The 23,002-nt window shown below is 36.6% G+C and overlaps 1 protein-coding gene and 1 pseudogene across 3 annotated transcripts in view; one reads left to right on the forward strand and one right to left on the reverse strand.

Annotated features, from left to right (window-relative positions):
* The window catches only part of STRN3 (striatin 3), a 122,900-nt gene that overhangs the window by 39,247 nt on the left and 60,651 nt on the right, over positions 1-23,002 (forward strand). The gene's annotated exons all lie outside the window — the stretch shown is intronic.
* LOC130847324 (U6 spliceosomal RNA) lies at positions 14,378-14,493 on the reverse strand (annotated as a pseudogene).

The raw sequence follows: 23,002 nt of genomic DNA on the forward strand, positions 1-23,002 counted from the left end.
CTGTCCAGAAATTGAAAACTCTTAGTTTCCTAGCAGCCTTAACAGGTAAATAAGGAAGAACACCTCCTGACCGGTACAGGAGTCTCAAGATATTTTGGAGACCTCTGAAAGAGAGGAATTCACTCGAATCTATAAATATCACAGGCAGAATCTGTGTCAAGCCTTTGGTGTGGCTTTCCTGGCCTTGAGAGGTCTTTAAAAAGTTCAGTCTTAGATTTCTTATGAAAAGTTCCACGATGGCTTATTGAGAGCTCTGTGATCAATTAATCAGACTTATTTTGTGAACAGATTATTCTTAATTTGGCTATATTTGGTAGAAATGAAGGTAATTTTAGAGAGAAAAAGATTGTTTCAGTGGATATTAAATTCTAGTTTTGTTAATTGAGGTCTGTATTTACCCCCCTAGACCCACTTCCCGGTTAGCTCCTTGTTAAGTCCCATAATTGTAAAGTTTAGTAGTTAAAGTTAGTAGTTAAGTTTGTTTCTAAAACTTATCACAACAGTCTGTCTTTGGATGAGGATCAAATGCCCCGTGATCTGCAAATAGGATATTATGCATACTGGAAAGGCATAATTTAAAGGATTGTCTCCAATCTAAATAAAAGGATCCTTATTAATTACTCTTAACTAGCTAATGCACAACAAAACTGAAGGACATTTACTCTTTAATGCATACTTCCCACTTAAGAAGGGCCTCTGCAGTGGACTGGACTATAGAAAGGACCGTTGACCCCAAGTGACACCCACACCAGGATGAGAAGAAGATGACAGCAGTGGTAGGCAGCTGATGGAAGAATTCAGATTAGGCCTGTGAGACCCGTCCTGCTAATTCAATTGAATTGTTTACCAAATGTTTCTCTCCCTCTCAGCATCGAAAGTTACTGTTTTACTTCATACCATACTGTTGCCCCCAGTGTTTAGAATGAAAAGAAAATTCTCTAGTAAAGTTGTTGCAGAGTGTAACTACTCATAACATGTATTGCTGCTTGAAGTCCACTGCTAAAAGCACATGTACAGTGTTTGTTACAATTTGGTATAATTGATAAAAGCTATAGCCTATAAAATGTTTCCCTGTTAGCAATGCCTCTGAGCTTGTTCACTATGTCTGATTAGTTTTCCCCCAGTGTGGATAACTAGGTAAATATGGGATTGGCCAAAAAGTGCCTTCAATTTTTAAATAAAAATAAAAGACACATTTTTCATTTTCACCAAGAACTTTATTGAACAGTGTAGTCACTCTTTTTTCCCACTACCTTCTGCCATTTTTTAGGCAACTTCATAATTCCATCTTCCCAGAACTTTTTTATCTTTTTGAGCAAAGAACTGTTCCAGATGCCTTTTACAGTTTTCCAGGAAATAGAGTTTTTTTCCATTAAGAGAATTTTGTAAAGACCTAAATAAATGGAAATCCAAAGGTGCAATGTCTGGTGAATACAGCAGATACATCAGAACTTCCCGGCCAAGCTGTAACAGTTTTTGCTTGATCATCAAAGAAACATTTGGTTTTGCGTTATCCTGATGGAGGATGATGCATTTTCTGTTGACTAATTCTGGACGCTTTTTGTCGAGTGCAGCTTTCAGTTAGTCTAATTGGGAACATTTTTTCGCTTAACTTATGTGGAACCCAAACATCAAAGTGATGAACGTAACCAAGCTGGTGCAAATGATTTTCAGCGCTTGATTTGGATATTTTGAGTGTGTTGGCTATCTCCCATGTGGTATAAGGTTGACTGTTCTCAATCAGTGTCTCGATTTGATCACTACCAACTTCAGTTGGTCTGCCCGACCGTGGTGAGAAATCTCCAGCACAAAACTTCACAAACCACTTCTGACACATTGGATCAGTCACAGCACCTTCTCTATACACTACATAAATCTTTTTTTGCATTTCGGTTGCATTTTTACCTTTCTTGAAATAATAAAGCATAATATGCTGAAAATGTTTTTTTTTCTTCCATCTTCAGTATTAAAATGGCTACACAAAGATTCATCAGTTTTGATGTCTTTTTAAGTGCACAGTGATATGACAGCTGTCACGTACAATCTAACAAAATTGTTTTGAATGAAGTTAAAGGCAACTATAAGTGCTACTAGAGCCATCTTATGGGAAAAACAGAACTAACCTTTTGGCAAACCCAATGAATACATGCATACATACATGTACTCACGAAATCAGGCCTAGCACCAAGGGACAGGATGGACCCATGGGAAGCAGCAACCACCCTAGCATCTAGGAACAAACATTTTGATCTGTGGGAAGATTTTCAAACAAAAGGGAAAATAATAGAAGAAATTTTCCCACACTGAGCTCTGGGGAAGTCTTTCTGCCTTATACATCATGATTTAACTTAAAGTAGAATAGCCTGTTTTGTGGCGTGTCGCACCTGCATTGTACATCTGCTTTAATCATTTAGGAGAAAAATGCATTTGGAAATCAAAATTAAGTAACTGTGGTTCAGGCATCTAAGGTGCAACTTGGTGGCCATTGTGGACATGATTTTAGACACATTCCTGTTTACTTGGGGAGTTGCATTTTCTGAACTGTGTTGGACTCAGGGACGCCACCAGCAATTCTCAAAGAAGTTTCTGCTGTGACCTTATAGTCTCAAGGTCTCTTTTAACTATTTTCCAAGGTTTATTAAAGTTTGGGTTTTCACTCTTCCTCTTAATTCTAATTGGATCTGTTGCACCAAAATGATTGACCAACAGACTGGGATCTTAATCACACAAGACTCAAATCCAAGACTTGGAACTCGGAAATATTTCTAACTCATGGTCCATTCCCCAAATTGAAGCAGGACTGCCTAATTTCAGCAGGAAGTAGCCAGAATGGTTGTTGCCCCATTCTCTTAAAGATTTGGGGAAAGTTAAAACAGAAGTGGGGAATTGAAATTGAGTACTTCTGCCAAAATTTATGATTAACCTCTCTATCCAAAACTTTATTCCCATTCTTGTCCTGCCCCTGTCCCCCTCAGGATTGAGGAGAATCAAAGAAAAGGGGTTGAAACAGGGTCTTTCTGGGTACAGAAGCACCTCTGTGTCGCTTGTTTCATGTTTACAGAAAAAAAGGCTTTAGCCTTCTGGCCTTCCCCGAGTTCTGAAGAGCAGACTCAAGTAGTTAATGAATGATTAGTGTATTAGAATACAACTATGCTGTTAGAGACACAGGGCTCCTAGTTCCTCCTTAAGGGATATAGATAACAATCTGGTTCATATCTTTGAGTCGTTCTGCATCCATTGGTGGAAAGTTGTGATTATATGCTGAACTCAAGCAGTAGACTCCAGATTGGTTGGAACCAGAAGGTTGATGATTGAGATTCTTTGAAATATCACCCTATTACCTTGTCACCAACTAATCAGAAGAATGTCTACAAGCTCATCAAGCACCTTGCAGCACTCACCTCTAATGTTGCCTTTAAAAACTCTTCCCTGAAAGCCATTGAGGCATTCAGGTCTTTTGAGCATGAGCTGCCTGTTAGCCTTGTTTGGTGCCCTGCAGTAAACACTACTTTTCTTCATCACAACTCAGTGTCAGTAAATTCACTTTGCTGTGTGTTGGGCAAGTGGACCCAGGTTTGTTTTGGTAACAACTATTTATAGTCTTTATCCCACTTACTGAACACTCATATACTTTGTTGTATTTGTTCAATTTTGTTATTGCTGTAAGTTGCATTGATAAGGTGTTAAGTAATTTGTGGTACATACATTTTAGTAATAATTTCCAGAATATGTCTGGCCTAAAGGGTTTTGGTAAAGGAATGTGGACCCCTACTGGTGAGAATCATACTACACAGCTCAGTCTTTTCCTCACATTAGCAATCTCAACATTTGTAATGATTTTAAATAACTTACGTGATCAGTGTTGCCTTAATTGAATACTAAATGTACTTTAAGAGGAAGAATAATAAATTGTTGCTCTTAAAAACTTGTTTGTAAAATTATTTTTATTATTTGTAATTACTTACTTTTATTATAAAATTAGAAATATTTCTTGGGGGTAAAAAAAAATGGTTTCAAGAAACATACCAGTCTTGAGAACAAGTTTGCCCTACAGTAATAACAAGAAAAAAATGTGGCTTTTTCCCCTCTAATCGTAGTCATGTAAAAGCCATTTTGCTGTTTTATGTTAGAACCATAGGCTTTCATTTAAGTCAACATTGTTTTGTTACTGGCTTCCCCAAAGAATCAATCTTGTTAGCAGAAAACAATGAAGCAAACAATAAAAGCTGAATGTCACTTATATAGAAGCGTTTCCCACTTAGTTTTTTAAAAATTTATACCCAGCCATATCCTTAAAAGAATTTCATTCTCTTTTCAAAGATGCATAAATAGTAGTAAAATATGTTAGATGAGTGGAGTCCATTTATTCTTATGGTTTCCTAGTCTGGTACAAAATAGAATGAGAGAAGAAGGAAGCTTGTTGCCAGTACCTCAGTAGTATAGAAAACAAATTTGACCAAGAGAGTGGGAAAACTCTTAAAAAGTTGGTTGAAGCATACCAATAAGAAATGGTTCTGTACAGCCAGGGGGATGTGTCAATCTATTATTATTCTGCAGATTCTAAATCAGTGCTGTTAATACCATGTTACTGGCTTTTGCAATATTCTGGTGTTTTTATGAATTTGTATTGATGTGATTTAAACAGATTGTAAACTTGGTCAAGATGTCACTAAACGTTTTTTCTATTTAAAAATTTTTTTTATTTTTAAAATTTTATTTGTTTAGTTATTTTTTGGGCTTTGCCACATGGCTTGCAGGATCTTAGTTCCCCGATCAGGGTTTGAACTTGGGCCATGCCAGTGAAAGTGTCAGTCCTAATCATTTGACCACCAGGGAGTTCCCTAAACATGTGTTTTTAGAAAGTCCATTAAAATGGTTTATAGCTTTATACATTGAAGGGGTAAATTCTTCTATTAGAAAATGGGCTTATACCTGGAGCTTTATGTTTTCAAATGCCAGATAAATGAGAACTTATTGAAATACAGATTTTTTTTTTTTTTTTTTTTTTGGCACACGGGCTTAGTTGCTCCGCGGCATGTGGGATCTTCCTGGAGCTGGGATCGAACCCGTGACCTCTGCATTGGCAGGCGGATTCTTAACCACTGCGCCACCTAGGAAGCCCTGAAATACAGATTTGATAGTTAAAAATTGAAAATCTCTTATGCTTTAAACCAGCTACTACCATGTAAAATTACATTGGGCTTTCAGAGAATGGTTGTGGTGTTCCTATTAAATTTTGTCTTAGACTCTATTATCAATAGCAGAGATAAAAATAAAATACAGGTTTTATTTGCCTCTGGAAATCTTAGTATTTTGTGTTTCTCTTTTCCCTGTAATTGTTAGCTATATATAAAATTGGAAAATGTTATTTTTGTGAAAAATCTTACAGGTTATTACAAACACTCTTTTTTGTTTATTCTTCGTGAAAAGACAGTATACTTTTTGAGTGTACCTTGTTAAGTGGAGAACTGACTGCTTGTATTACCAGATGGTTATACAGAAATTTCTGTGCAGTTGCAGTTCCTCAACACACTGAATTATAAAGCTTGGTGTGTTTTTGTGTGAAATCTAACCTTGATAATTTCTGATATTCAGCTAGTTTTTGAAACTTCTGTGTGTTATGAATTTTTCTTGTATTTTACGTTTCATATAAAATTCCATGGGTTAGGTGACCCTATACTTATACCTTAAATTATTTACAGTTTAACCTTGCTTAACCTCAAATATTTAAGTGTTTAGAATAGAATCACCTGTATAATTTGAGTTGCTCCTTAAGGGGAGAGAGTACTAACATTTGTTGAGAGGCTACTATTTTAAATAGTAATAATATGAATTTATTTGTAGTTGCTATAACCTGATTTTGTCTTTGATTTGCTTCCAAATCTGAAGTATTTAACACTGTCTTTTAAAATTCCTTATATGTTAGTTTGCTCCTTAGTGATGATGTAGTTTCTAAATATTTGTTTTTTAAATGAGTTCTAAAGGATGTTTTAAAATCATTAGATAAAATCACCTATATTCAGTGTTTGCATTCAGTTTAAATTTTGTTTAAATAAGAAGAATCTTAACAATAAAACATATTCTGTTACGTAATTTATTTGTTTTAAGCAAAATGTCCTTATTTTAGAAATATTGGAAACTACAGTAATCGTGAAATACTTTAGGTTGATAGTATTAGCTGAATCTATGTTGGATGTTTTGTACTGGTGACCTCTAGTGGTCTTGCAAGTAGAAAAACACAGTTGCTCTGCTGTCAATGTCAATTTTTTTTTTTTTTTTTTAAGATTCTCATGTGATAATCACATACCAATTGTTGAGTAACTCAAGTGATAAAATACAGCCCTAATGGGTACTTTTATCTATATTCAGAGAAAGAAAAGTTATCTTAAAGTTTTGTTACTCTGAATTAACTGAGATTGAATATGGAAACAAATTTATAAAAAAGTTTATGCCTTACAAACAAGTTTTCAAGTTAATTATCTACTCACTTTTATACTTTTGAAGTCAAATAATTAAAAACATTAAAATTAGTTGACTGGCAAATAAAAAAATGAAAATTTATGGTTCTTTAAAAGTTTATCCTTTATTGAAGTTACTACATGTTCCATTCTTTTTTTTTTTTTTTTTTTTTTGGGAAGAAAATATTCTTTATTTCCATATCAAAGTCAATATTAATATTACAAAGATATAATTTCAAGACTCTGACATTTCTTAAAACTTCACCAGATACTGACAGACAGCAATGTCATATGGCTGTAGATACTTCTGAGAGAGCAAACCTGTTTCTGATTATAATACAACAAATATGTTAACTGATTGTTTCATTTTTGAATTTAAAATGCTGAACAGAAACCAATCGAAACATATCTATAAAAATTTTAAATGTACACAATTACATTGCACACAATAGCAAAAAGATACCGGACTGAAACATTTTATTTCTTGCTTTCTCCCTGAGCAGAGCCACAGTCTCTCTGGGTCTTAGTTCTGAGGGGAAAGACACAAGAGCTGGAGTTTCCAGAATTTTTGATTTAATAGAAGTTACCACATATTCCATTCTTGAACCTTTTTCTCCTCTTGACTAAAGGACCTATGTCTTTGACATTATCCTCATAATAAAATATACTTCTTAAATCTGTTGAGTGAGATTAATTTTTTTAATTTTTAAAAATTGTGAAATATAATTTATATAAAGAAGTGTATAAAATATAATTGCACAGGTTAGCAGTTATTATAAAGAGGACAATCATGATATCATTCTTGAAGAGGCCAAAAAATAGAGCGCTGCCAGCACCCTAGAATGCCGAGACCAGCTTGGTGACTCGAGGTGAGTGACAGGTGCCACAAGCTTGAAGAAGACACAGACACAGACTGAAGAGAAAAGTGGGACGGGGGGCTCAAGACCTCTCGGGTCAAGAGCCCTGCTGACTCATCCCAGGTTGCTTTTATTGAGTTCTTCGGCTAACATTCTCAGGTTACACCCATAAACAATCAAAGGCCTCACATGACTGAGGCAATTATCTTTGTTTGCTTCCTGGGTCCGAGTTGAGCAGGTGTGGATTTGAGCTGGGCCTGGAGAGCAAAACAGCCCTGGGGGCAGGAGACCTCTCTCAGATATTGGGGGTCTGTGCCCCACCCCTGTTGGCCCCTCTGCGACTGTGCCTGTCTTAGGTTGTTCCTCCCCTGAGGAATCTTACCTGTCTCTGGCTAACCAGCCATCCTCCAGGGCCAAACAGGGTGATATGAGGTGTGCAAGTGAGAAAGGGGCTGCGCCCCCAGAGAGGGTCAATGTTCTGTTTCCATGGTAGCCTATGCCCCCATAGTCTCCACGCCTAGCACCCTTAGTTCCTCCACTGCTCAAGCAGGACATTCTGCATCCAGTCACTTGGCCCACATACTTTAATTACTTTTAGTAACATTTACAAGGTTTCAGAAAGACTTCTGAATGTCTTCCCACACTAGAAGCCTTAAACTTGACCCTTCCAAATCACCACTGCCTCCTTCCCTCATAGAGATAACCACTATCCTGACTTTTTGTGTAATCATTTCCTTGCCTTTTTTTTAATGTTACTAAGTGTGCATTGCTTAAATGTATTAGTTTAGTTTTGCCTGATAGTGATCTTTATATATGTAAGTGAATTCTATAGAATGTTGTCTTTCACATCTTGTTTTTTCCCTCAGTGTTACGTTGGTTCATCTTTGTTGTGCATAGCTTTAATTTGTTCGTTTACTTTGCTCGATAGTATTTCATTGTACTGATGTACCACAGTTTATCTACTTTCTGATCTGATGGATATTTAGATTGTTTGCAGGTTTTGGCTGTTGTAAAAGATTCCCATGACCATTTTTTGTATTTCTCTGGTATGCACATACGTACATGCATTTCCCTGGGTACGTAGCTAGGGATATATGATTTTGATGTATTTATATCTTCAACTTTAATAAATAATGCAAAACTTCCCAAGAGGCTATACCATTTTATGGTCCCATAAGTCATTTATGAGAGTTTCTGGTGATTTACATCTTCCTTAACAAATAATATTGTCAGGTTAAAAAATTTTTAGCCAACCTGGTGATGTGTTTATTGTATTTTTAATTTGTATTTCTCTGAATACTAATGAGGTTGAGGACTGTTTCATATCCTGAGTGGCCGTTTCAGTATCTTGTGACTTAGTATGGTCAGTCTTTTTACAAAATATTTTTAAAATTTATTTATGGATTGGGTCTTCGTTGCTATGCACAGGCTTTCTCTAGTTGTGGTGAGCAGGGTCTACTCTTCATTGTGGTGCTTGGGCTTCTCATTGCAGTGGCTGCTCTTGTTGCGGACCACAGGCTCTAGGTGCACAGGCTCCAGTAGTTGTGGCTGGTGGGCTCTAGAGCACAGGCTTAGTAGTTGTGGTGCAGGGCTTGTAGGATCTTCCTGGACCAGGGCTCGAACCTGTGTCCCCTGCATTGGCAGGTGGATTCTTAACACTGCGCCACCAGGGAAGTCCCAACAAAATATTTCTATCAGGCTGGGGTTTTTTTGTTTTGTTTTTTATTAAGTTGTATGCCTTTTGGCAGAGCAGTTAGGAATTATGTATTTTATATATATATATATATATATATATATATATATATATATAAGCCCATTCTCAGGTATATGTTTTGCAAATTTCTTCCATCTGGTTTGCCTTTTTAAAGAAAGACTTTTAAAAAATACTATTTAAAATTTGTGCTAAAAACATAATATTTATCATCTTACCTGTGTTTACGTGTACAGTTTAGTCAGGTATACTCACATTGTTGTGAAATAAATCTCCAGAATTTTTAACCTTGGAAATCTGAAATATTAAACACATTAAACAACAATTTCTCTATTCTTCTTCCTCCCCACCTTGTAAGCAGCATTCTGCCTTTTGTGTGTGTGTGTTAAACAGACAATAAACAGCATATATTTAGAGTGTACAATTTGGTATCCCAATCTCCCAATTCATTCCCCCCCAACCCTCCCCGCTTTCCCCACTTGGTGTCCATGTGTTTGTTCTCTACACTTGTGTCTCTATTTCTGCCTTGCATTTTCTCTTTCATAGTTGTTAGCATTTGCCTTATGTATTGAGGTGCTCCTATATTGGGTGCATATATATGTATAATTGTTATCTCCTCTTCTTGGATGGATCCCTTGATCTTTATGTAATGTCCTTTCTTGTCTGTTGTGACATTTTTTATTTTAAAGTCTATTTTATCTGATATGAGTATTGCTACTCCAGCTTTCTTTTGATTTCCATTTGCATGGACTATTTTTCCATCCCCTCACTTTCAGTCTGTATGTGTGCCTAGGTCTGAAGTGGGTCTCTTGGAGACAGCATATACATGGGTCTTGTTTTTGTATCCATTCAGCCAGTCTGTGTCTTTTGGTTGGTGCATTTAGTCCATTTACATTCAAGGTCATTATTGATATGTATGTTCCTATTACCATTTTCTTAATTGTTTTGTTTTTGTTTTTGTAGGTCCTTTTCTTCTCTTCTGTTTCCTGCCTAGAGAAGTTTCTTTAGCATTTGTTGTAGGGCTGGTTTGGTGGTGCTAAATTCTCTTACCTGTTGCCTGTCTGTAAAGCTTCTGATTTCTCCATCGAATCTGAATGAGATTCTTGCTGGGTAGAGTATTCTTGGTTGTAGGTTCTTCCCTTTCATCACTTGAAATATATCATGCCACTCCCTTCTGGCTTGCAGAGTTTCTGCTGAGAAATCAGCTGTTACCCTGATGGGAGTTCCCTTGTATGTTATTTGTTGTTTTTCCCTTGTTGCTTTTAATAACATTTCTCTGTCTTTAATTTTTGTCACTTTGACTACTATATGTCTTGGTGTGTTTCTCCTTGGGTTTATCCTGCCTGGGACTCTGCGCTTCCTGCACTGGGTAGCTATTTCCTTTCCCATGTTAGGGAAGTTTTCAACTATAATCTCTTCCAGTATTTTCTCAGGTCCTTTCTCTCTCTCGTCTCCTTCTGGGACCCCTATAATGCGATTGTTGGTGTGTTTAACATTGTCCCAGTGGTCTCTTATGCTGTCTTCAGTTCTTTTCATTCTTTTTTCCTTGTTCTTTTCCGCATCAGTGATTATCACCATTCTGTCTTCCACGTCACTTATTCGCCCTTCTGCCTCAGTTAATCTGCTATTGGTTCCTTCTAGTGTATTTTTCATTTCAGTTATTGTGTTGCATATCTCTGTTTGTTTGTTCTTTAATTCTTCTAGGTCTTTGGTAAACTTTTCAATCTTTGCATCCAGCCTTTTTTCAAAGTCCTGGATCATCTTCACCATCATTATTCTGAATTCTTTTTCTGGAAGGGTGCCTATCTCCTCTTCATTTAGTTGTTTTTCTGGGGCTTTATCCTGTCCCTTCATCTGGTACAAAGTCCTCTGTTTTTTCATTTTCTCAATCTTTCTGTGGCTGTGGTTTTCAGTTCCACAAGACGAAATACTGCTGATACTGCTTGATACTGCTGTCTGCCCTCTTGTGGAGGAAGCTATCTAGGAGGCTCGTGCATGCTTCCTGATGGGAAGGACTGATGGTGGGTAGGGCTGGGTGGGCAGAGCTCAGTAAGGCTTTAATCTGATTTGGTGGGCGGAGCTCAGTAAAACTTTAATCTGCTTGTCTGCCAATGTGTGGGCCTGTGTTCCCACTTTGTTGGTTGTTTGGCCTGAGGCTACCTAGTACTGGAGCTTACAGGCTCTTTGGTGGGGCTAATGGCAGACTCTGGGAGGGCTCATGCCAATGAGCACTTCCCGGAACCCCTGCTGCCAGTGCCCGTGTCTCCTAGGTGAGCCACAGCTGCCCTCCACCCCTGCAGACAACCCTCCAACACCAGCAGGTAGGTCTGGTTCAGTCTCCTATGGGGTCACTGCTCCTTCCCCCTGGGTCCTGGTGAGCACATTTTTTTGTGTGCCTTCCAAGAGTGGAGTCTCTGTTTCCCCCAGTCCTGTGGAGGTCCTGCAATCAAATCCCGCTGGCTTTCAGAGTATGATTCTCTGGGGATTCCTCCTCCCGTTGCTGGACGCCAGGTTGGGAAGCCTGACGTGGGGCTCAGAACCCTCACTTTAGCGGGTGGACTTCTGCAGTATAACTGTTCTCCAGTTTGTGAGTCACCCACCCAACATTTATGGGATTTGATTTTAATGCGATTGCACCCCTCCTTCCATCTCATTGCGGCTTCTCCTTTGTCTCTGGATGTGGGGTGTCTTTTTTGGTGAGTTCCAGTGTCTTTCTGTCGATGATTGTTCAGCAATTAGTTGTAATTCCGGTGCTCTTGCAAGAGGGAGTGAGCGCTCGTCCTCCTACCCTGCCATCTTAATCCTATCCTGCCTTTTTTTTCCCCCTCCTTGCCGCACAGCTTGTGGGATCTTAATTCCCCAACCAAGGATGGAACCATCGTTCTTGGCAGTGAAAGAGAGGAGTCCTAAACTCTGGACTGCCAGGGAATTCCTCTCTACTTTCTGTTTCTATCAATTTGACCACTTTAGATACCTCATAAAAGTGGAATTACATATAGTCTTTTTGTGACTTTCTCATTTACACAGCATGTCCTGAAAGTTCATTCATGTAGCATGTGATAGATTTTCCCACCTTTTTATAAGGCTGAATAATATTTTTGTGTATACCACATTTTGTTTATCTGTTCATCAGTTGATGGACAGTGGTATTGCTTTTACCTCTTGGCTATATAGTGAATAGGCTGGCTGTCAATATGGATGTGCAGTATCTTTTTGACATCATGCTTTCAGGGGTTTTTTGGATATATACCTAGAAGTGGAATTGCTAGATTATATGGTGGTTACATTTTTAATTTTTTGAGCAACCCCCATACTGTTTTACGTTATGGTTGCATCATATTATAATCCCACCAGCTGTGCACAAGAATCCCAATTTCTCCACATCCTCACCAACATTTGTTAATCAATACTTTATTTTGAACAGTTTTAGATTCACAGAAAAATTGAGCAGATAGGACAGAGCTCCCATGTGTGCTGTGGCACTGCTGCCTGCCTCCCCTCCAGTTTTCCTTTGTTATTATCATCTTGCAATAATGTGGTACATTTGCTACAGTTAACCGGTTCTGCTACATTATTATTATTGTTGTTGTTGTTGTTGTTTGTCCTTAGTTTAAAGTTCATTCTATGTTGTACTTGTTTATGGGTTTTGATAAATACATAGTGTCATGGATTTATCATTATAGTACCATATAGAACAGTTTCACCATTTCTAAAAATTTCCTGTGCTTCTACTGGTCATCTTTTTCCTTACCCAACCACTGCTCTTTTTGCTGCCTCTGTAGTTTCCCCTTTTCTGGAATGTCATATGGTTGGAATTATGCAGTGCATAGGCTTTTAGACTGGCTTATTTCACTTAGGAATATGCATTTATGATTCCTCCATGTCTTTTCTTGGCTTGATAGCTCATTTCTCTTTGCTGGTGAATAGTATTCCCTGTATGGATGTACCAGAGTGTTTATTTACCTATTGAAGGGTATCTTGATTGATTCCAAGTTTTGGCAATTATGAATAAAGCAGCTACAAACATTCATGTTCAGATTTCTGTGTAGACACAGGTTTTCAGCTAATTTAGATAGGTACCAAGGAGTATGATTACCATATCTTACTGTAAGAGTATGTTTAGTTTGTGATAAACTGCCAAACGTTCTTCTAAAGTGGCTGTACCACTTTTGCATTCCCATCAGCAATGAATGAGAGTTTGTTGTTGCGTCTCATCCTGGCCAGTGTTTTGGATTTCAGCCATCCTCCTGGATGTGTAGTGGTATCTCTTTCTAATTTTCATATTCCTAATGACGGTGATATGGAATTTATTTGCAGTCTTTATAACTTCTCTGATAAAGTGTCTGTTCAGATCATTTGTGCTTTTACAAATTGGATTGTTCATAAGAGTTGGTTGTGAATAAGAATTGTTTTAAGAATTTTTTTGTGTATGTTGGATACTAGTCTTTTATCAGACATGTATTTTGAAAATACTTTCTCCCAGTATGTGGCATGTCTTTTTATTTTCTTTATAGTGTCTTTTGCAGAGCATAAGTGTTTTCAATTTTTAATGAAGTGTTAGTTTTTTTTCATGCATCATGTTTTTGGTTTTTGTATTTAAAAAGTTATCAAGCTCAAGATAACCTCAGTTTTCTCCCGTGTATCCTCTAGAAATTTTATACTTTTATATTATACATTTAGCATATTATATATTAGTATATAATTATTGATATATGTATATACACATATAATGTACATATAACTATATATATGTACTCATTTATGTATATAGATAGAGTGTAAGTCTAGAAGTCAGAGAGTGTCAGTCTTCTGACTTTGTTGTTCTGCATTGTGTTGGTAATTCTGGGCCTTTTGCCTTTCCATATAAAGTTTGGAATCAGTTTGTCAATATCCACAAAATAACTTGATGGGGGATTTTCTTGGGATTGCATTGAATCTACAGATCACATTGGGAAGACTTGACATCTCAAATTATTGACTCTTCCTATCCATGTACATGGAATATCTCTCCATTTATTTAGGTTTTTCATTAGCTTTTTGTAGTTTTCCTCAAAGAGATCCCTGTGCGTCTTTTTTGTTAGATTTATACCTACATTTTTTAAAGTGCTAATATAAATGGAATTGTGTTTTCAGTTTCAGTTTTCAAATTCCAGTTGTTCATTGCTGTTATATAACAGGAAAGCAGTTAATTTTTGTCTTAATTTTGTATCCTCTAACCTTCCTATAATCGCTTATTGGATTCAAGAGTTTTTTTGTTAATGCTTTAGAATTTTCTTCATAGACAGTCGTTTCATCTGCAAACAGTCTTATTTTTCCCTTCTCAATCTGTTTTCTTTGAATTTTTCTTTTTTAAAAAAATGGAATACTTCATGAATTTGCATATCATCCTTGATCAGGGACTGTGCTTGTCTTCTTTGTCTAGTTCCAATTAAAATGTTCTTCTCTTGTCTACTGTATTAGCTAGGACTTTGAGTATGATGTTGAATAAGAGTGGTGAAAGGGCATAGCCTTTTCTTGTTCCTTATCTTAGGAGGGAAAGCATCTAGTTTCTTACCATTAAATAGGATATTGAGCTGTAGGTTTTTGGTAGATGATCTTATCAACTGCAGAAGTTTCCCCGTATTCCTAGTTTGCTGAGAGTTTTTGTCATGAACGAGTGGTTTTATTGGATGCTTTTTCTGCATCTGTTAATATGGTCATATTATTTTTCTACTTTAATATGTTTAGCCAATTAATGATAGATAACATAGATTTTCAAATGTTAAACCAGCCTTACATACCTGAAATAAATCCCACTTTATGTAATTCTTTGTATGTATTGTTGGATTCAATTCACTAATATTTTTTTAGGGTTTTTGCATCTGTGTTCATGAGAGAGAATTGATCAGTAGTTTTCCTTTCTTGTGCCATCTGTCTGGTTTTGATAGTAGGGTAATGCTGGCTTTATTGAATGAGTTAGCAAGTGGACCCTCTGCTTCTGTTGCCTAGAATAATTATAGAAAATTGGTATGATTTCTTTCCTAAATGTTTGGTAGAGTTCACCATTGAACCCAGCTGGGCCTGGTTCCTTCTGATATGGAAGGTTATTGATTTAATTTCTTTAGTATGAATAGATACAGCCCTATTCACACAATCTATTTCTCCTACTTGAATTTTGGTAGATTATCTTCCATGAAATTGTTCAGTTTCATGCAAATGATCAAGTTTGTGGGCATAGAGTTCCTACTATTCCTTTATTATCTATTCAGTGTCCTTGTGATCAGTAGTCATGTTCTTTTGTTTCTGATATTAATTTGTATTTTCTGTCTTTTCTTGGTTAGCTTGGCTAAGAAGTTAATCAATGTAATTGAGCTTTTCAAAGAATCTTATTTCATTGTTTATTGGTATATTTCCAATTTTATTGGTTTCTGCTCTAATTTTAATATTTTCTTCTGCTTGCTGTAAGTTTATAATGCTGTTGTTTCTCTGCTTGCCTAAAATGGAAGCTAAACTGTTGATTTTAGGTCTTTTCTAATATATGCATTGACTGGTGTCAGTTTCCCCATAAGCACTACTTTTTCTACATTCCACAAATTTTGATATTTTACTTTTGTTTTCTTTAGTTAAAAATACTTACAAATTTTTCCTGATTCTTTGTTGACTCATATATTAATTGAGTATGTTGTTTAATCTCCATGAATTTTGAGATTTTCTAACTATCTTTCTTTTACTGATTAGTAGTTTATTTCCCTTGTGGTCCGAGAGCACATACAAATGGAATAATATAAAATTACAAAGGATACAAAAAGGGAATAATGAAGAAACAGAACAAGTGCAACAAATAGCAAACAGTTACAAACATGGTAGATATTAATCCAACTATATCAATAATTGCTTTAAAAGTGAATTTAAAGCCAATTAAAAAAACTGTCAGAGTGGAGAGCACATTTGTATGATTTCTAGTTTTTTGTATTTGCAAAAAGTGTGTTTTCTGGTCCAGAATGTGGCTTGTCTTGATGAATGTTCCATGGGACCTTGAGAAGAGTGTGTATTCTAAAGATGTCAGTTTTCTGGTTTTCTGTATACTGAATCTGTTAGTTATTGATAGAGGGGTGTTGAAGTCTTCAGCTGTAGTGATGGCTTAGTCTACTTCTGGCACACAGCTCTATGAGTTTTTATCTTATATATTTTGACACACTGTTGTTAGTTGCATTCATGTTAAGGATTGTTCTGCCTTCTTGGCTAATTGACCTCTTCATCATTATGCAGTGTTTCTCTTTATCCCTAATAATTTTCCTTGGTCTGAAGTCTGCTTTGTCGGAAATTAATGTAGCTGTTCCAGCTTTCTTTTGATTAGTGTTAGCATGATTTATCTTCTTCCATCCCTTTCCTTTTTAATCTGTGTGTTTATATTTAAAGTGGGTTTCTTATAGACAAGCTATAGTTGGGTTGTTTGTTAATCCACTGTGACAGTGTCTTTCTTTTAATTTGCTTTAAATTCACATTTAAAGTGATTATTGATATCGTATAATTAATATCTACTCGTACCATGTTTATAACTATTTTCTCTTTGAACTAATCCATTCATCTGCTGGTGGAAACTTGGGTTGCTTCTAGGTTTTAGCTGTTGCAAGTAGTGCTGCCATTAACGTGAGTGTACAAATAGTGCAGGCTGTCAATTCTTTGGGGGTATATACCCAGGAGTGGAATTGCTGGGCCATGTGGTAATTCTATTTTTAATTTTTTGAGTAACTGCCATTCTGTTTTACACAGTGGTTGTACCATTTTACATTCGCACCAACAATATGTAAGGTTTCCACATTCTTTAAATCCTCACCAACACTTGTTTACTGGGCTGTGTGTGTGTGTGTGTGTAATTTATTTTATTTATTTATTGGCTGTTTTGGGTCTTCGTTGCTGCGTGTGGGCTTTCTCAGTTGAGTGGGGGCTACTCTTTGTTTTGGTGCACAGGCTTCTCATTGCGGTGGCTTCTCTTATTGTGGAGGACTGGCTCTTGGCACACACGAGCTTCAGTAGTTCTGGCACATGAGCTCAATAGTCGTGGCTTGCAGGCTCTAGAGTGCAGGTTCAGTAGTTGTGGCACACGGGCTTAGTTGCTCCATGGCATGTGGGATCTTCCTGGACCAGGGCTCAAACCTATGTCCCCTGCATTGGCAGGCAGATTCTTAACCACTGTGCCACCAGGGAAGTCCCTGTGTGTGTGTTTTAATAGCCATCCTAATGAGGGTGCTATCTCATTGTGGTTTTGGGGTTTATTTCCTCATTCCCTAGTGATTAGTGATGTTGAGTGTCTTTTCATTTGCTTGTTGGTTATATGTTTATCTTCTTTGGAAAAATCTCTTTAAGTGCTTTGCCCATTTTTGAATCAGGGCTTTTTTGTTGTCCAGTTGTAGGATTTTCTGTATAATCTGGATATTAATCTCTTATCAGATACATGATTTGCAGATATTTTCTGCCATTTCATAGGTTGCTTTTTCACTGTGTTGATAGTGTCTGTTTATGTACAGGAGTTTTAAATTTTCATCAAGTCCATCTTGTCTGTTTTTCCTTTTGTTACCCATGTCTTTGGTATCATATCCAAGAAGTGATTGCCAAATTCACTATTGTGAAGCTTTTGTCCTATGTTTTCTTGTGGTTTTATATGTTTAGGTCTTATGTTCAGGTCTTTGATCCCTTTTGAGTTAATTTTTGTATATGGTGTTAGGTAATGGATTCAACTTGATTCTTTTGCATGTAGATATTCAGTTTTCCCAGTACCATTTGTTGAAGAGACTTGTATAGTCTTGGCACCCTTGTCAAAGATAATTTGATCATTATATATAGTGTTTATTTCTGGTTTCTCTGTTCTGTTCCATTGTTCTATACATCTGTCTTTCTGTGCGTAACATACTATATTGATTACTTTTGCTTTGTAATATGTTTTGAAGTCAGGAAGTGTGAGGCCTCCACCTTTGTTCTTTTTCAAGATTGTTTTTGCTCTTTGGGGGTTCTTTGAGGTTCCATGTAAATTTTAGGATGGATTTTTCTATTTCTGTAAGAGAAGTCACTGGAGGAAATTCCCTGGTGGTCCAGTGATTAGGACTCAGTGCTTCCACCGCCAGGGCCCCAGGTTCAGGCCCTAGTCAGGGAACTAAGATCCCACAAGCTGTGCAACATGGCCAAAAGAAAAAAAGAAAAGAAATGTCACTGGGGTTTTGATAGGGATTACGCTGAATCTGTAGATTAGTTGAGTAGTATTGATATTTTAATAGTAGTAAGTCTTCCAGTTCATGAACGTGGAGTGTGTTTACACTTATTTCTGTCTTTAATTTCTTTTCTTTCCTTTTTGTAAAAAAATTTATTTATTTGGCTGCGCTGGGTCTTAGTTGCGACACAAGGAATCTTGGTTACCTGCAGTGTGCAGCATGTTTAGTTGCAGCATGCGGGATCTAGTTCCTGGACCAGGGATCAAATCCAGGCCCCCTGCATTGGGAGCCTGGAGTCTTAACCAGTGGACCACCAGGGAAGGCCCTCTGTCTTTAATTTCATTCAGCAATATTTTTCATTTTCGTTGTACCAGTCTTTCATCTCTTTCTTTAAATGTTACGTTAACTAAGTATTTTGTTCTTTTTGATGTTTTTGTAAATGAAATTGTTTTCATAATTTCCTTTCATGATTGTTCATTGATAGTGTGTGGAAATGCTGTTGATTTTTTTGTGCGTTGACTGTGTCCTGGTATTTTGTTGAATTTGTAGTTGTAGCAGACTTTTATGGAATCTTTTGGGTTTTATACATATAACATCATATCATCTGTAAACAGATAATTTTACTTCTTCCTTTTTAACTTAGATTCCTTTCATTTTTCTTGCCTCATTGCTCTGCTTGCAGCTTCTAGTACTATGTTGAACATGAGTGTTACAAGAAGTCGTCCTTGTTCTGATTTTTGAGAGAAGGCTTTCAGTCATTTCACCACTTTAACTGTGCTGTTTGTTGTAGTTTTTCATAAGTGGCTTTTATTATTTTGTGGGAGTTTCGTTTTATTCCTAGTTTGTTGAGGTTTTTTTTTAATCAAGAAAAAGGTGTTAATTTTGTCATTCTTTTTTTGCATCAGTTGAAATGGTCATGTAGGTTTTTTTTCCCCTTTATTCTGTTAGTATAGTATATTAAATTGATTGATTTTCTTATATTGAACCATCCTTGCATTCCAGGAATAAATCTCACTTGATCATGATTTGTAATCTTTGTAATATGCTGCTGAATTTGATTTACAAATATTTTGTCGAGAGTTTTTGCATCAGTGTTTATAAGAGATACTGGTTTTCTTGCAGTGTCTTTATCTAGCTTTGGCTTTTGGGGCAATGCTGGCCTCATTGAGTTAAGGAATTCCCTTAAAAATTTTTGGATATGTTTTAGAAAGATTGGTGTTAATTCTTTAAATGTTTGGTAGAATTCACTAGTAAAGCAGTCAGTGCAGAGGTTTTCTTTGTTGGGAGATTTTGATTACTGATTCAATCTAATTACTATTTATAGGCCTTTCCAGATTTTCTACTTTTTCATTATTCAGTCTTGGTGGATTTTGTGTTTCTAGGTTATCCAGTTTGTTGGTGTACAATTGTTTGTAATATTATAATCACTTTTATTTCTGTAGAATTGGTTGTAATGTCCCCACTTTCATTTTTGAGTTTAGTTATTTGTGTCCTTTTTTTCCTTAGTCAGTCCAGGTAATTTTGTTGATCTTTTTGAAAAACTGAGTTCTGATTTTTTTTTTTAGCTCTTTATTGGAATATAATTGCTTTACACTCTTATACTAGTTTATGAGGTACACCAAAGTGAATCAGCTGTATTTATACACATATCCCCATATCCCCTCCCTCCCGTGACTCCCCCCCACCTTCCCTGTCCCTGCCCTCCAAGGCATCACCCATTCATTGAGTTGATCTTCCTTGTTATACAGCAACTTCCCACTGGCTATCTATTTTACAGTTGGTAGTGTAAATATGTCTATGCTACTCTCTCACTGTGTCCCAGCTTCCCCTTCGCCCCCCGCCCCCCCAACCCCGTGTCCTGCAGTCCATTCTCTGCATCTGCATCCATATTCTTGTCCTGTCACTGGGTTCATCAGTACCATTTTTTTTTAAGATTCCGTATATGTGAGTTAGCATACAGTATTTGTTTTTCTCTTTCTGGCTTACTTCACTCTGTATGATAGACTCTAGGTCTATCCACCTCATTACATATAGCTCCATTTCATTCCTTTTTATAGCTGAGTAATATTCCATTGTATATATATGCCACATCTTCTTTATCCATTCATTTGTTGATGGGCATTTAGGTTGCTTCCATGTCCTGGCTATTGTAAATAGTGCTGCAGTGAACATTATGGTACATGTTTCTTTTTGGATTATGGTTTTCTCTGGGTATATGCCCAGTAGTGGGATTACTGGATCATATGGTAGTTCTATTTTCAGTTTTTTAAGGAACCTCCAAACTGTTTTCCATAGTGGCTGTATCAACTTACATACCCACCAACAGTGCAGGAGAGTTCCCTTTTCTCCACACCCTCTCCAACATTTATCGTTTCTAGATGTTTTGATGATGGCCATTCTGAGTGGTGTGAGGTGATACCTCATTGTGGCTTTGACTTGCATTTCTCTAATGATTAGTGATGTTGAGCATCTTTTCATGTGTTTGTTGGCCATCTGTATGTCTTCTTTGGAGAACTGTCTATTTAGGTCTTCTGCCCATTTATGGATTGGGTTATTTGCTTTTTTGGTATTAAGCTGCATGAGCTGCTTGTATATTTTGGAGATTAATACTTTGTCCGTTGCTTTGTTGGCAAGTATTTTCTCCCATTCTGAGGGTTGCCTTCTTGTCTTGTTTATGGTTTCTTTCGCTATGCAAAAGCTTGTAAGTTTCATTAGGTCCCATTTGTTTATTCTTGATTTTATTTCCATTATTCTGGGAGGTGGTTCCAAAAGGATCTTGCTTTGATGTATGTCATAGAGTGTTGTGCCTATGTTTTCCTCTAGGAGTTTTATAGTGTCTGGCCTTGTATTTAGGTCTTTAATCCCTTTTGAGTTTATTTTTGTGTATGTGGTGTTAGGAAGTGTGCTAATTTCATTCTTTTACATGTAGCTGTCCAATTTTCCCGGCACCACTTATTGAAGAGGCTGTCTTTTTTCAAGTGTATATTCTTTCCTCCTTTGTCAAAGATAAGGTGCTCATGTGTGCTTGGGTTTACCTCTGAGTTCTCTATTCTGTTCCATTGATCTTCCTTTCTGTTTTTGTGCCAGTACCATACTGTCTTGATCACTGTGGCCTTGTAGTATAGTTTGAAGTCAGGAAGCCTAATTCCACCGACTCTCTCTTTCCTTCTCAAGATTGCTTTGGCTACTCGGGATCTTTTGCGTTTCCATACAAATGTTAAGATTTCTTGTTCTAGTTCTATGAAAAATGCCTTTGGTAATTTGATAGGGATTGCACTGAATCTGTAAATTGCTTTGGGTAGTACAATCATTTTCACAGTGTTGATTCTTCCAATCCAGGAGCATCATATGTCTCTCCATCTGTTTGTATTGTCTTTGATTTCTTTCATCAGTGTCTTATAGTTTTCTGCATACAAGTCTTTTGCCTCCTTAGGCAGGTTGATTCCTAGGTATTTTCTTCTTTTTGTTGCAATGGTAAATGGGAGAGTTTGCTTAATTTCTCTTTCTGCTCTTTCATTGTTAGTGTATAGAAATGCAAGAGATTTCTGCACATTAGTTTTGTATCCTGCTACTTTACTAAATTCATCAATTAGTGCTAGCAGTTTTCTGGTAGAGTCTTTAGGGTTTTCTATATATAATATCATGTCACCTGCAAAGAGTGACAATCTTACTTCTTTTCCAATTTGGATTCCTTTTATTTCATTCTCTTCTCTGATTGCTGTGGCTAAAACTTCCAAAACTGTGTTGAATAATAATGATGAGAGTGGACACCCTTGTTTTGTTCCTGTTCTTAGAGGGAATGCTTTCAGTTTTTCCCCATTTAGAACGATGTTGGTTTTTGGTTTGTCATATATGGCTTTTATTATGTTGAGGTAATTTCCTTCTATGCCCATTTTCTGGAGCGTTTTTATCATAAATGCATGTTGAATTTTGTCAAAAGCTTTTTCCACATCTATTGAGAGGATCATATGGTTTTTATCCTTCAATTTGTTGATATGATGTATCACATTGATTTGCATATATTGAAGAATCCTTGCATCCCAGGGATAAACCCTATTTGATCATGGTGTATGATTTTTTTTATGTGCTGTTGGATTCTGTTAGCTTCTGTTTTGTTGAGGATTTTTGCGTCTGTATTCATCAGTGATGTTGTCCTGTAATGTTCTTTTTTTGTGACATCTTTGCCTGGTTTTGGTATCAGGGTGATGGTGGCCTCGTAGAATGAGTTTGGGAGTGTTCCTCCTTCTGCTATATTTTGGAAGAGTTTGAGAAGGATAGATGTTAGCTCTTTTCTAAGTGATAGAATTTGCCTGTGAATCCATCTGGCCCTGGGCTTTTGTGTGTTGGGAGATTTTTAATGACAGTCTCAATTTCCGTACTTGTCCTGGTTCAGTCTTGGAAGATTGTATTTTTCTAAGAATTTATCCATTTTTTCCAGGTTGTCCAATTTATTGGCATATAGTTGCTTGTAGTAGTCTCTCATCTGAGTTCTGATTTTATAGATTTTTTCTGTTGTTATTCTCATCTTTATTTTTGTTTCTGTGCTTTAATCTTTATTCTTTCTTTCCTTTTGCTAGCTTTGGGTTAAATTTATTCTTTTTCTGAAATTCTTTCAGTTGTAAAGTTATGTATTTGATTTCTTCCTTGCTTTTTAACATAAGCCTTTATAGCTATAAATTATTCATTTAACCCTGCTTTTTTTATGTCCCATAAGTTTTGGTAAGCTATGTTTTCGTTTTCATTCCTCTCTCTCAGTATTTTCTGATTTTCCTTATGATTTCTTTGTTCTAT

Source organism: Hippopotamus amphibius, chromosome 2 (genome assembly GCF_030028045.1).
Source record: "Hippopotamus amphibius kiboko isolate mHipAmp2 chromosome 2, mHipAmp2.hap2, whole genome shotgun sequence".
NCBI lineage: Eukaryota > Metazoa > Chordata > Mammalia > Artiodactyla > Hippopotamidae > Hippopotamus > Hippopotamus amphibius.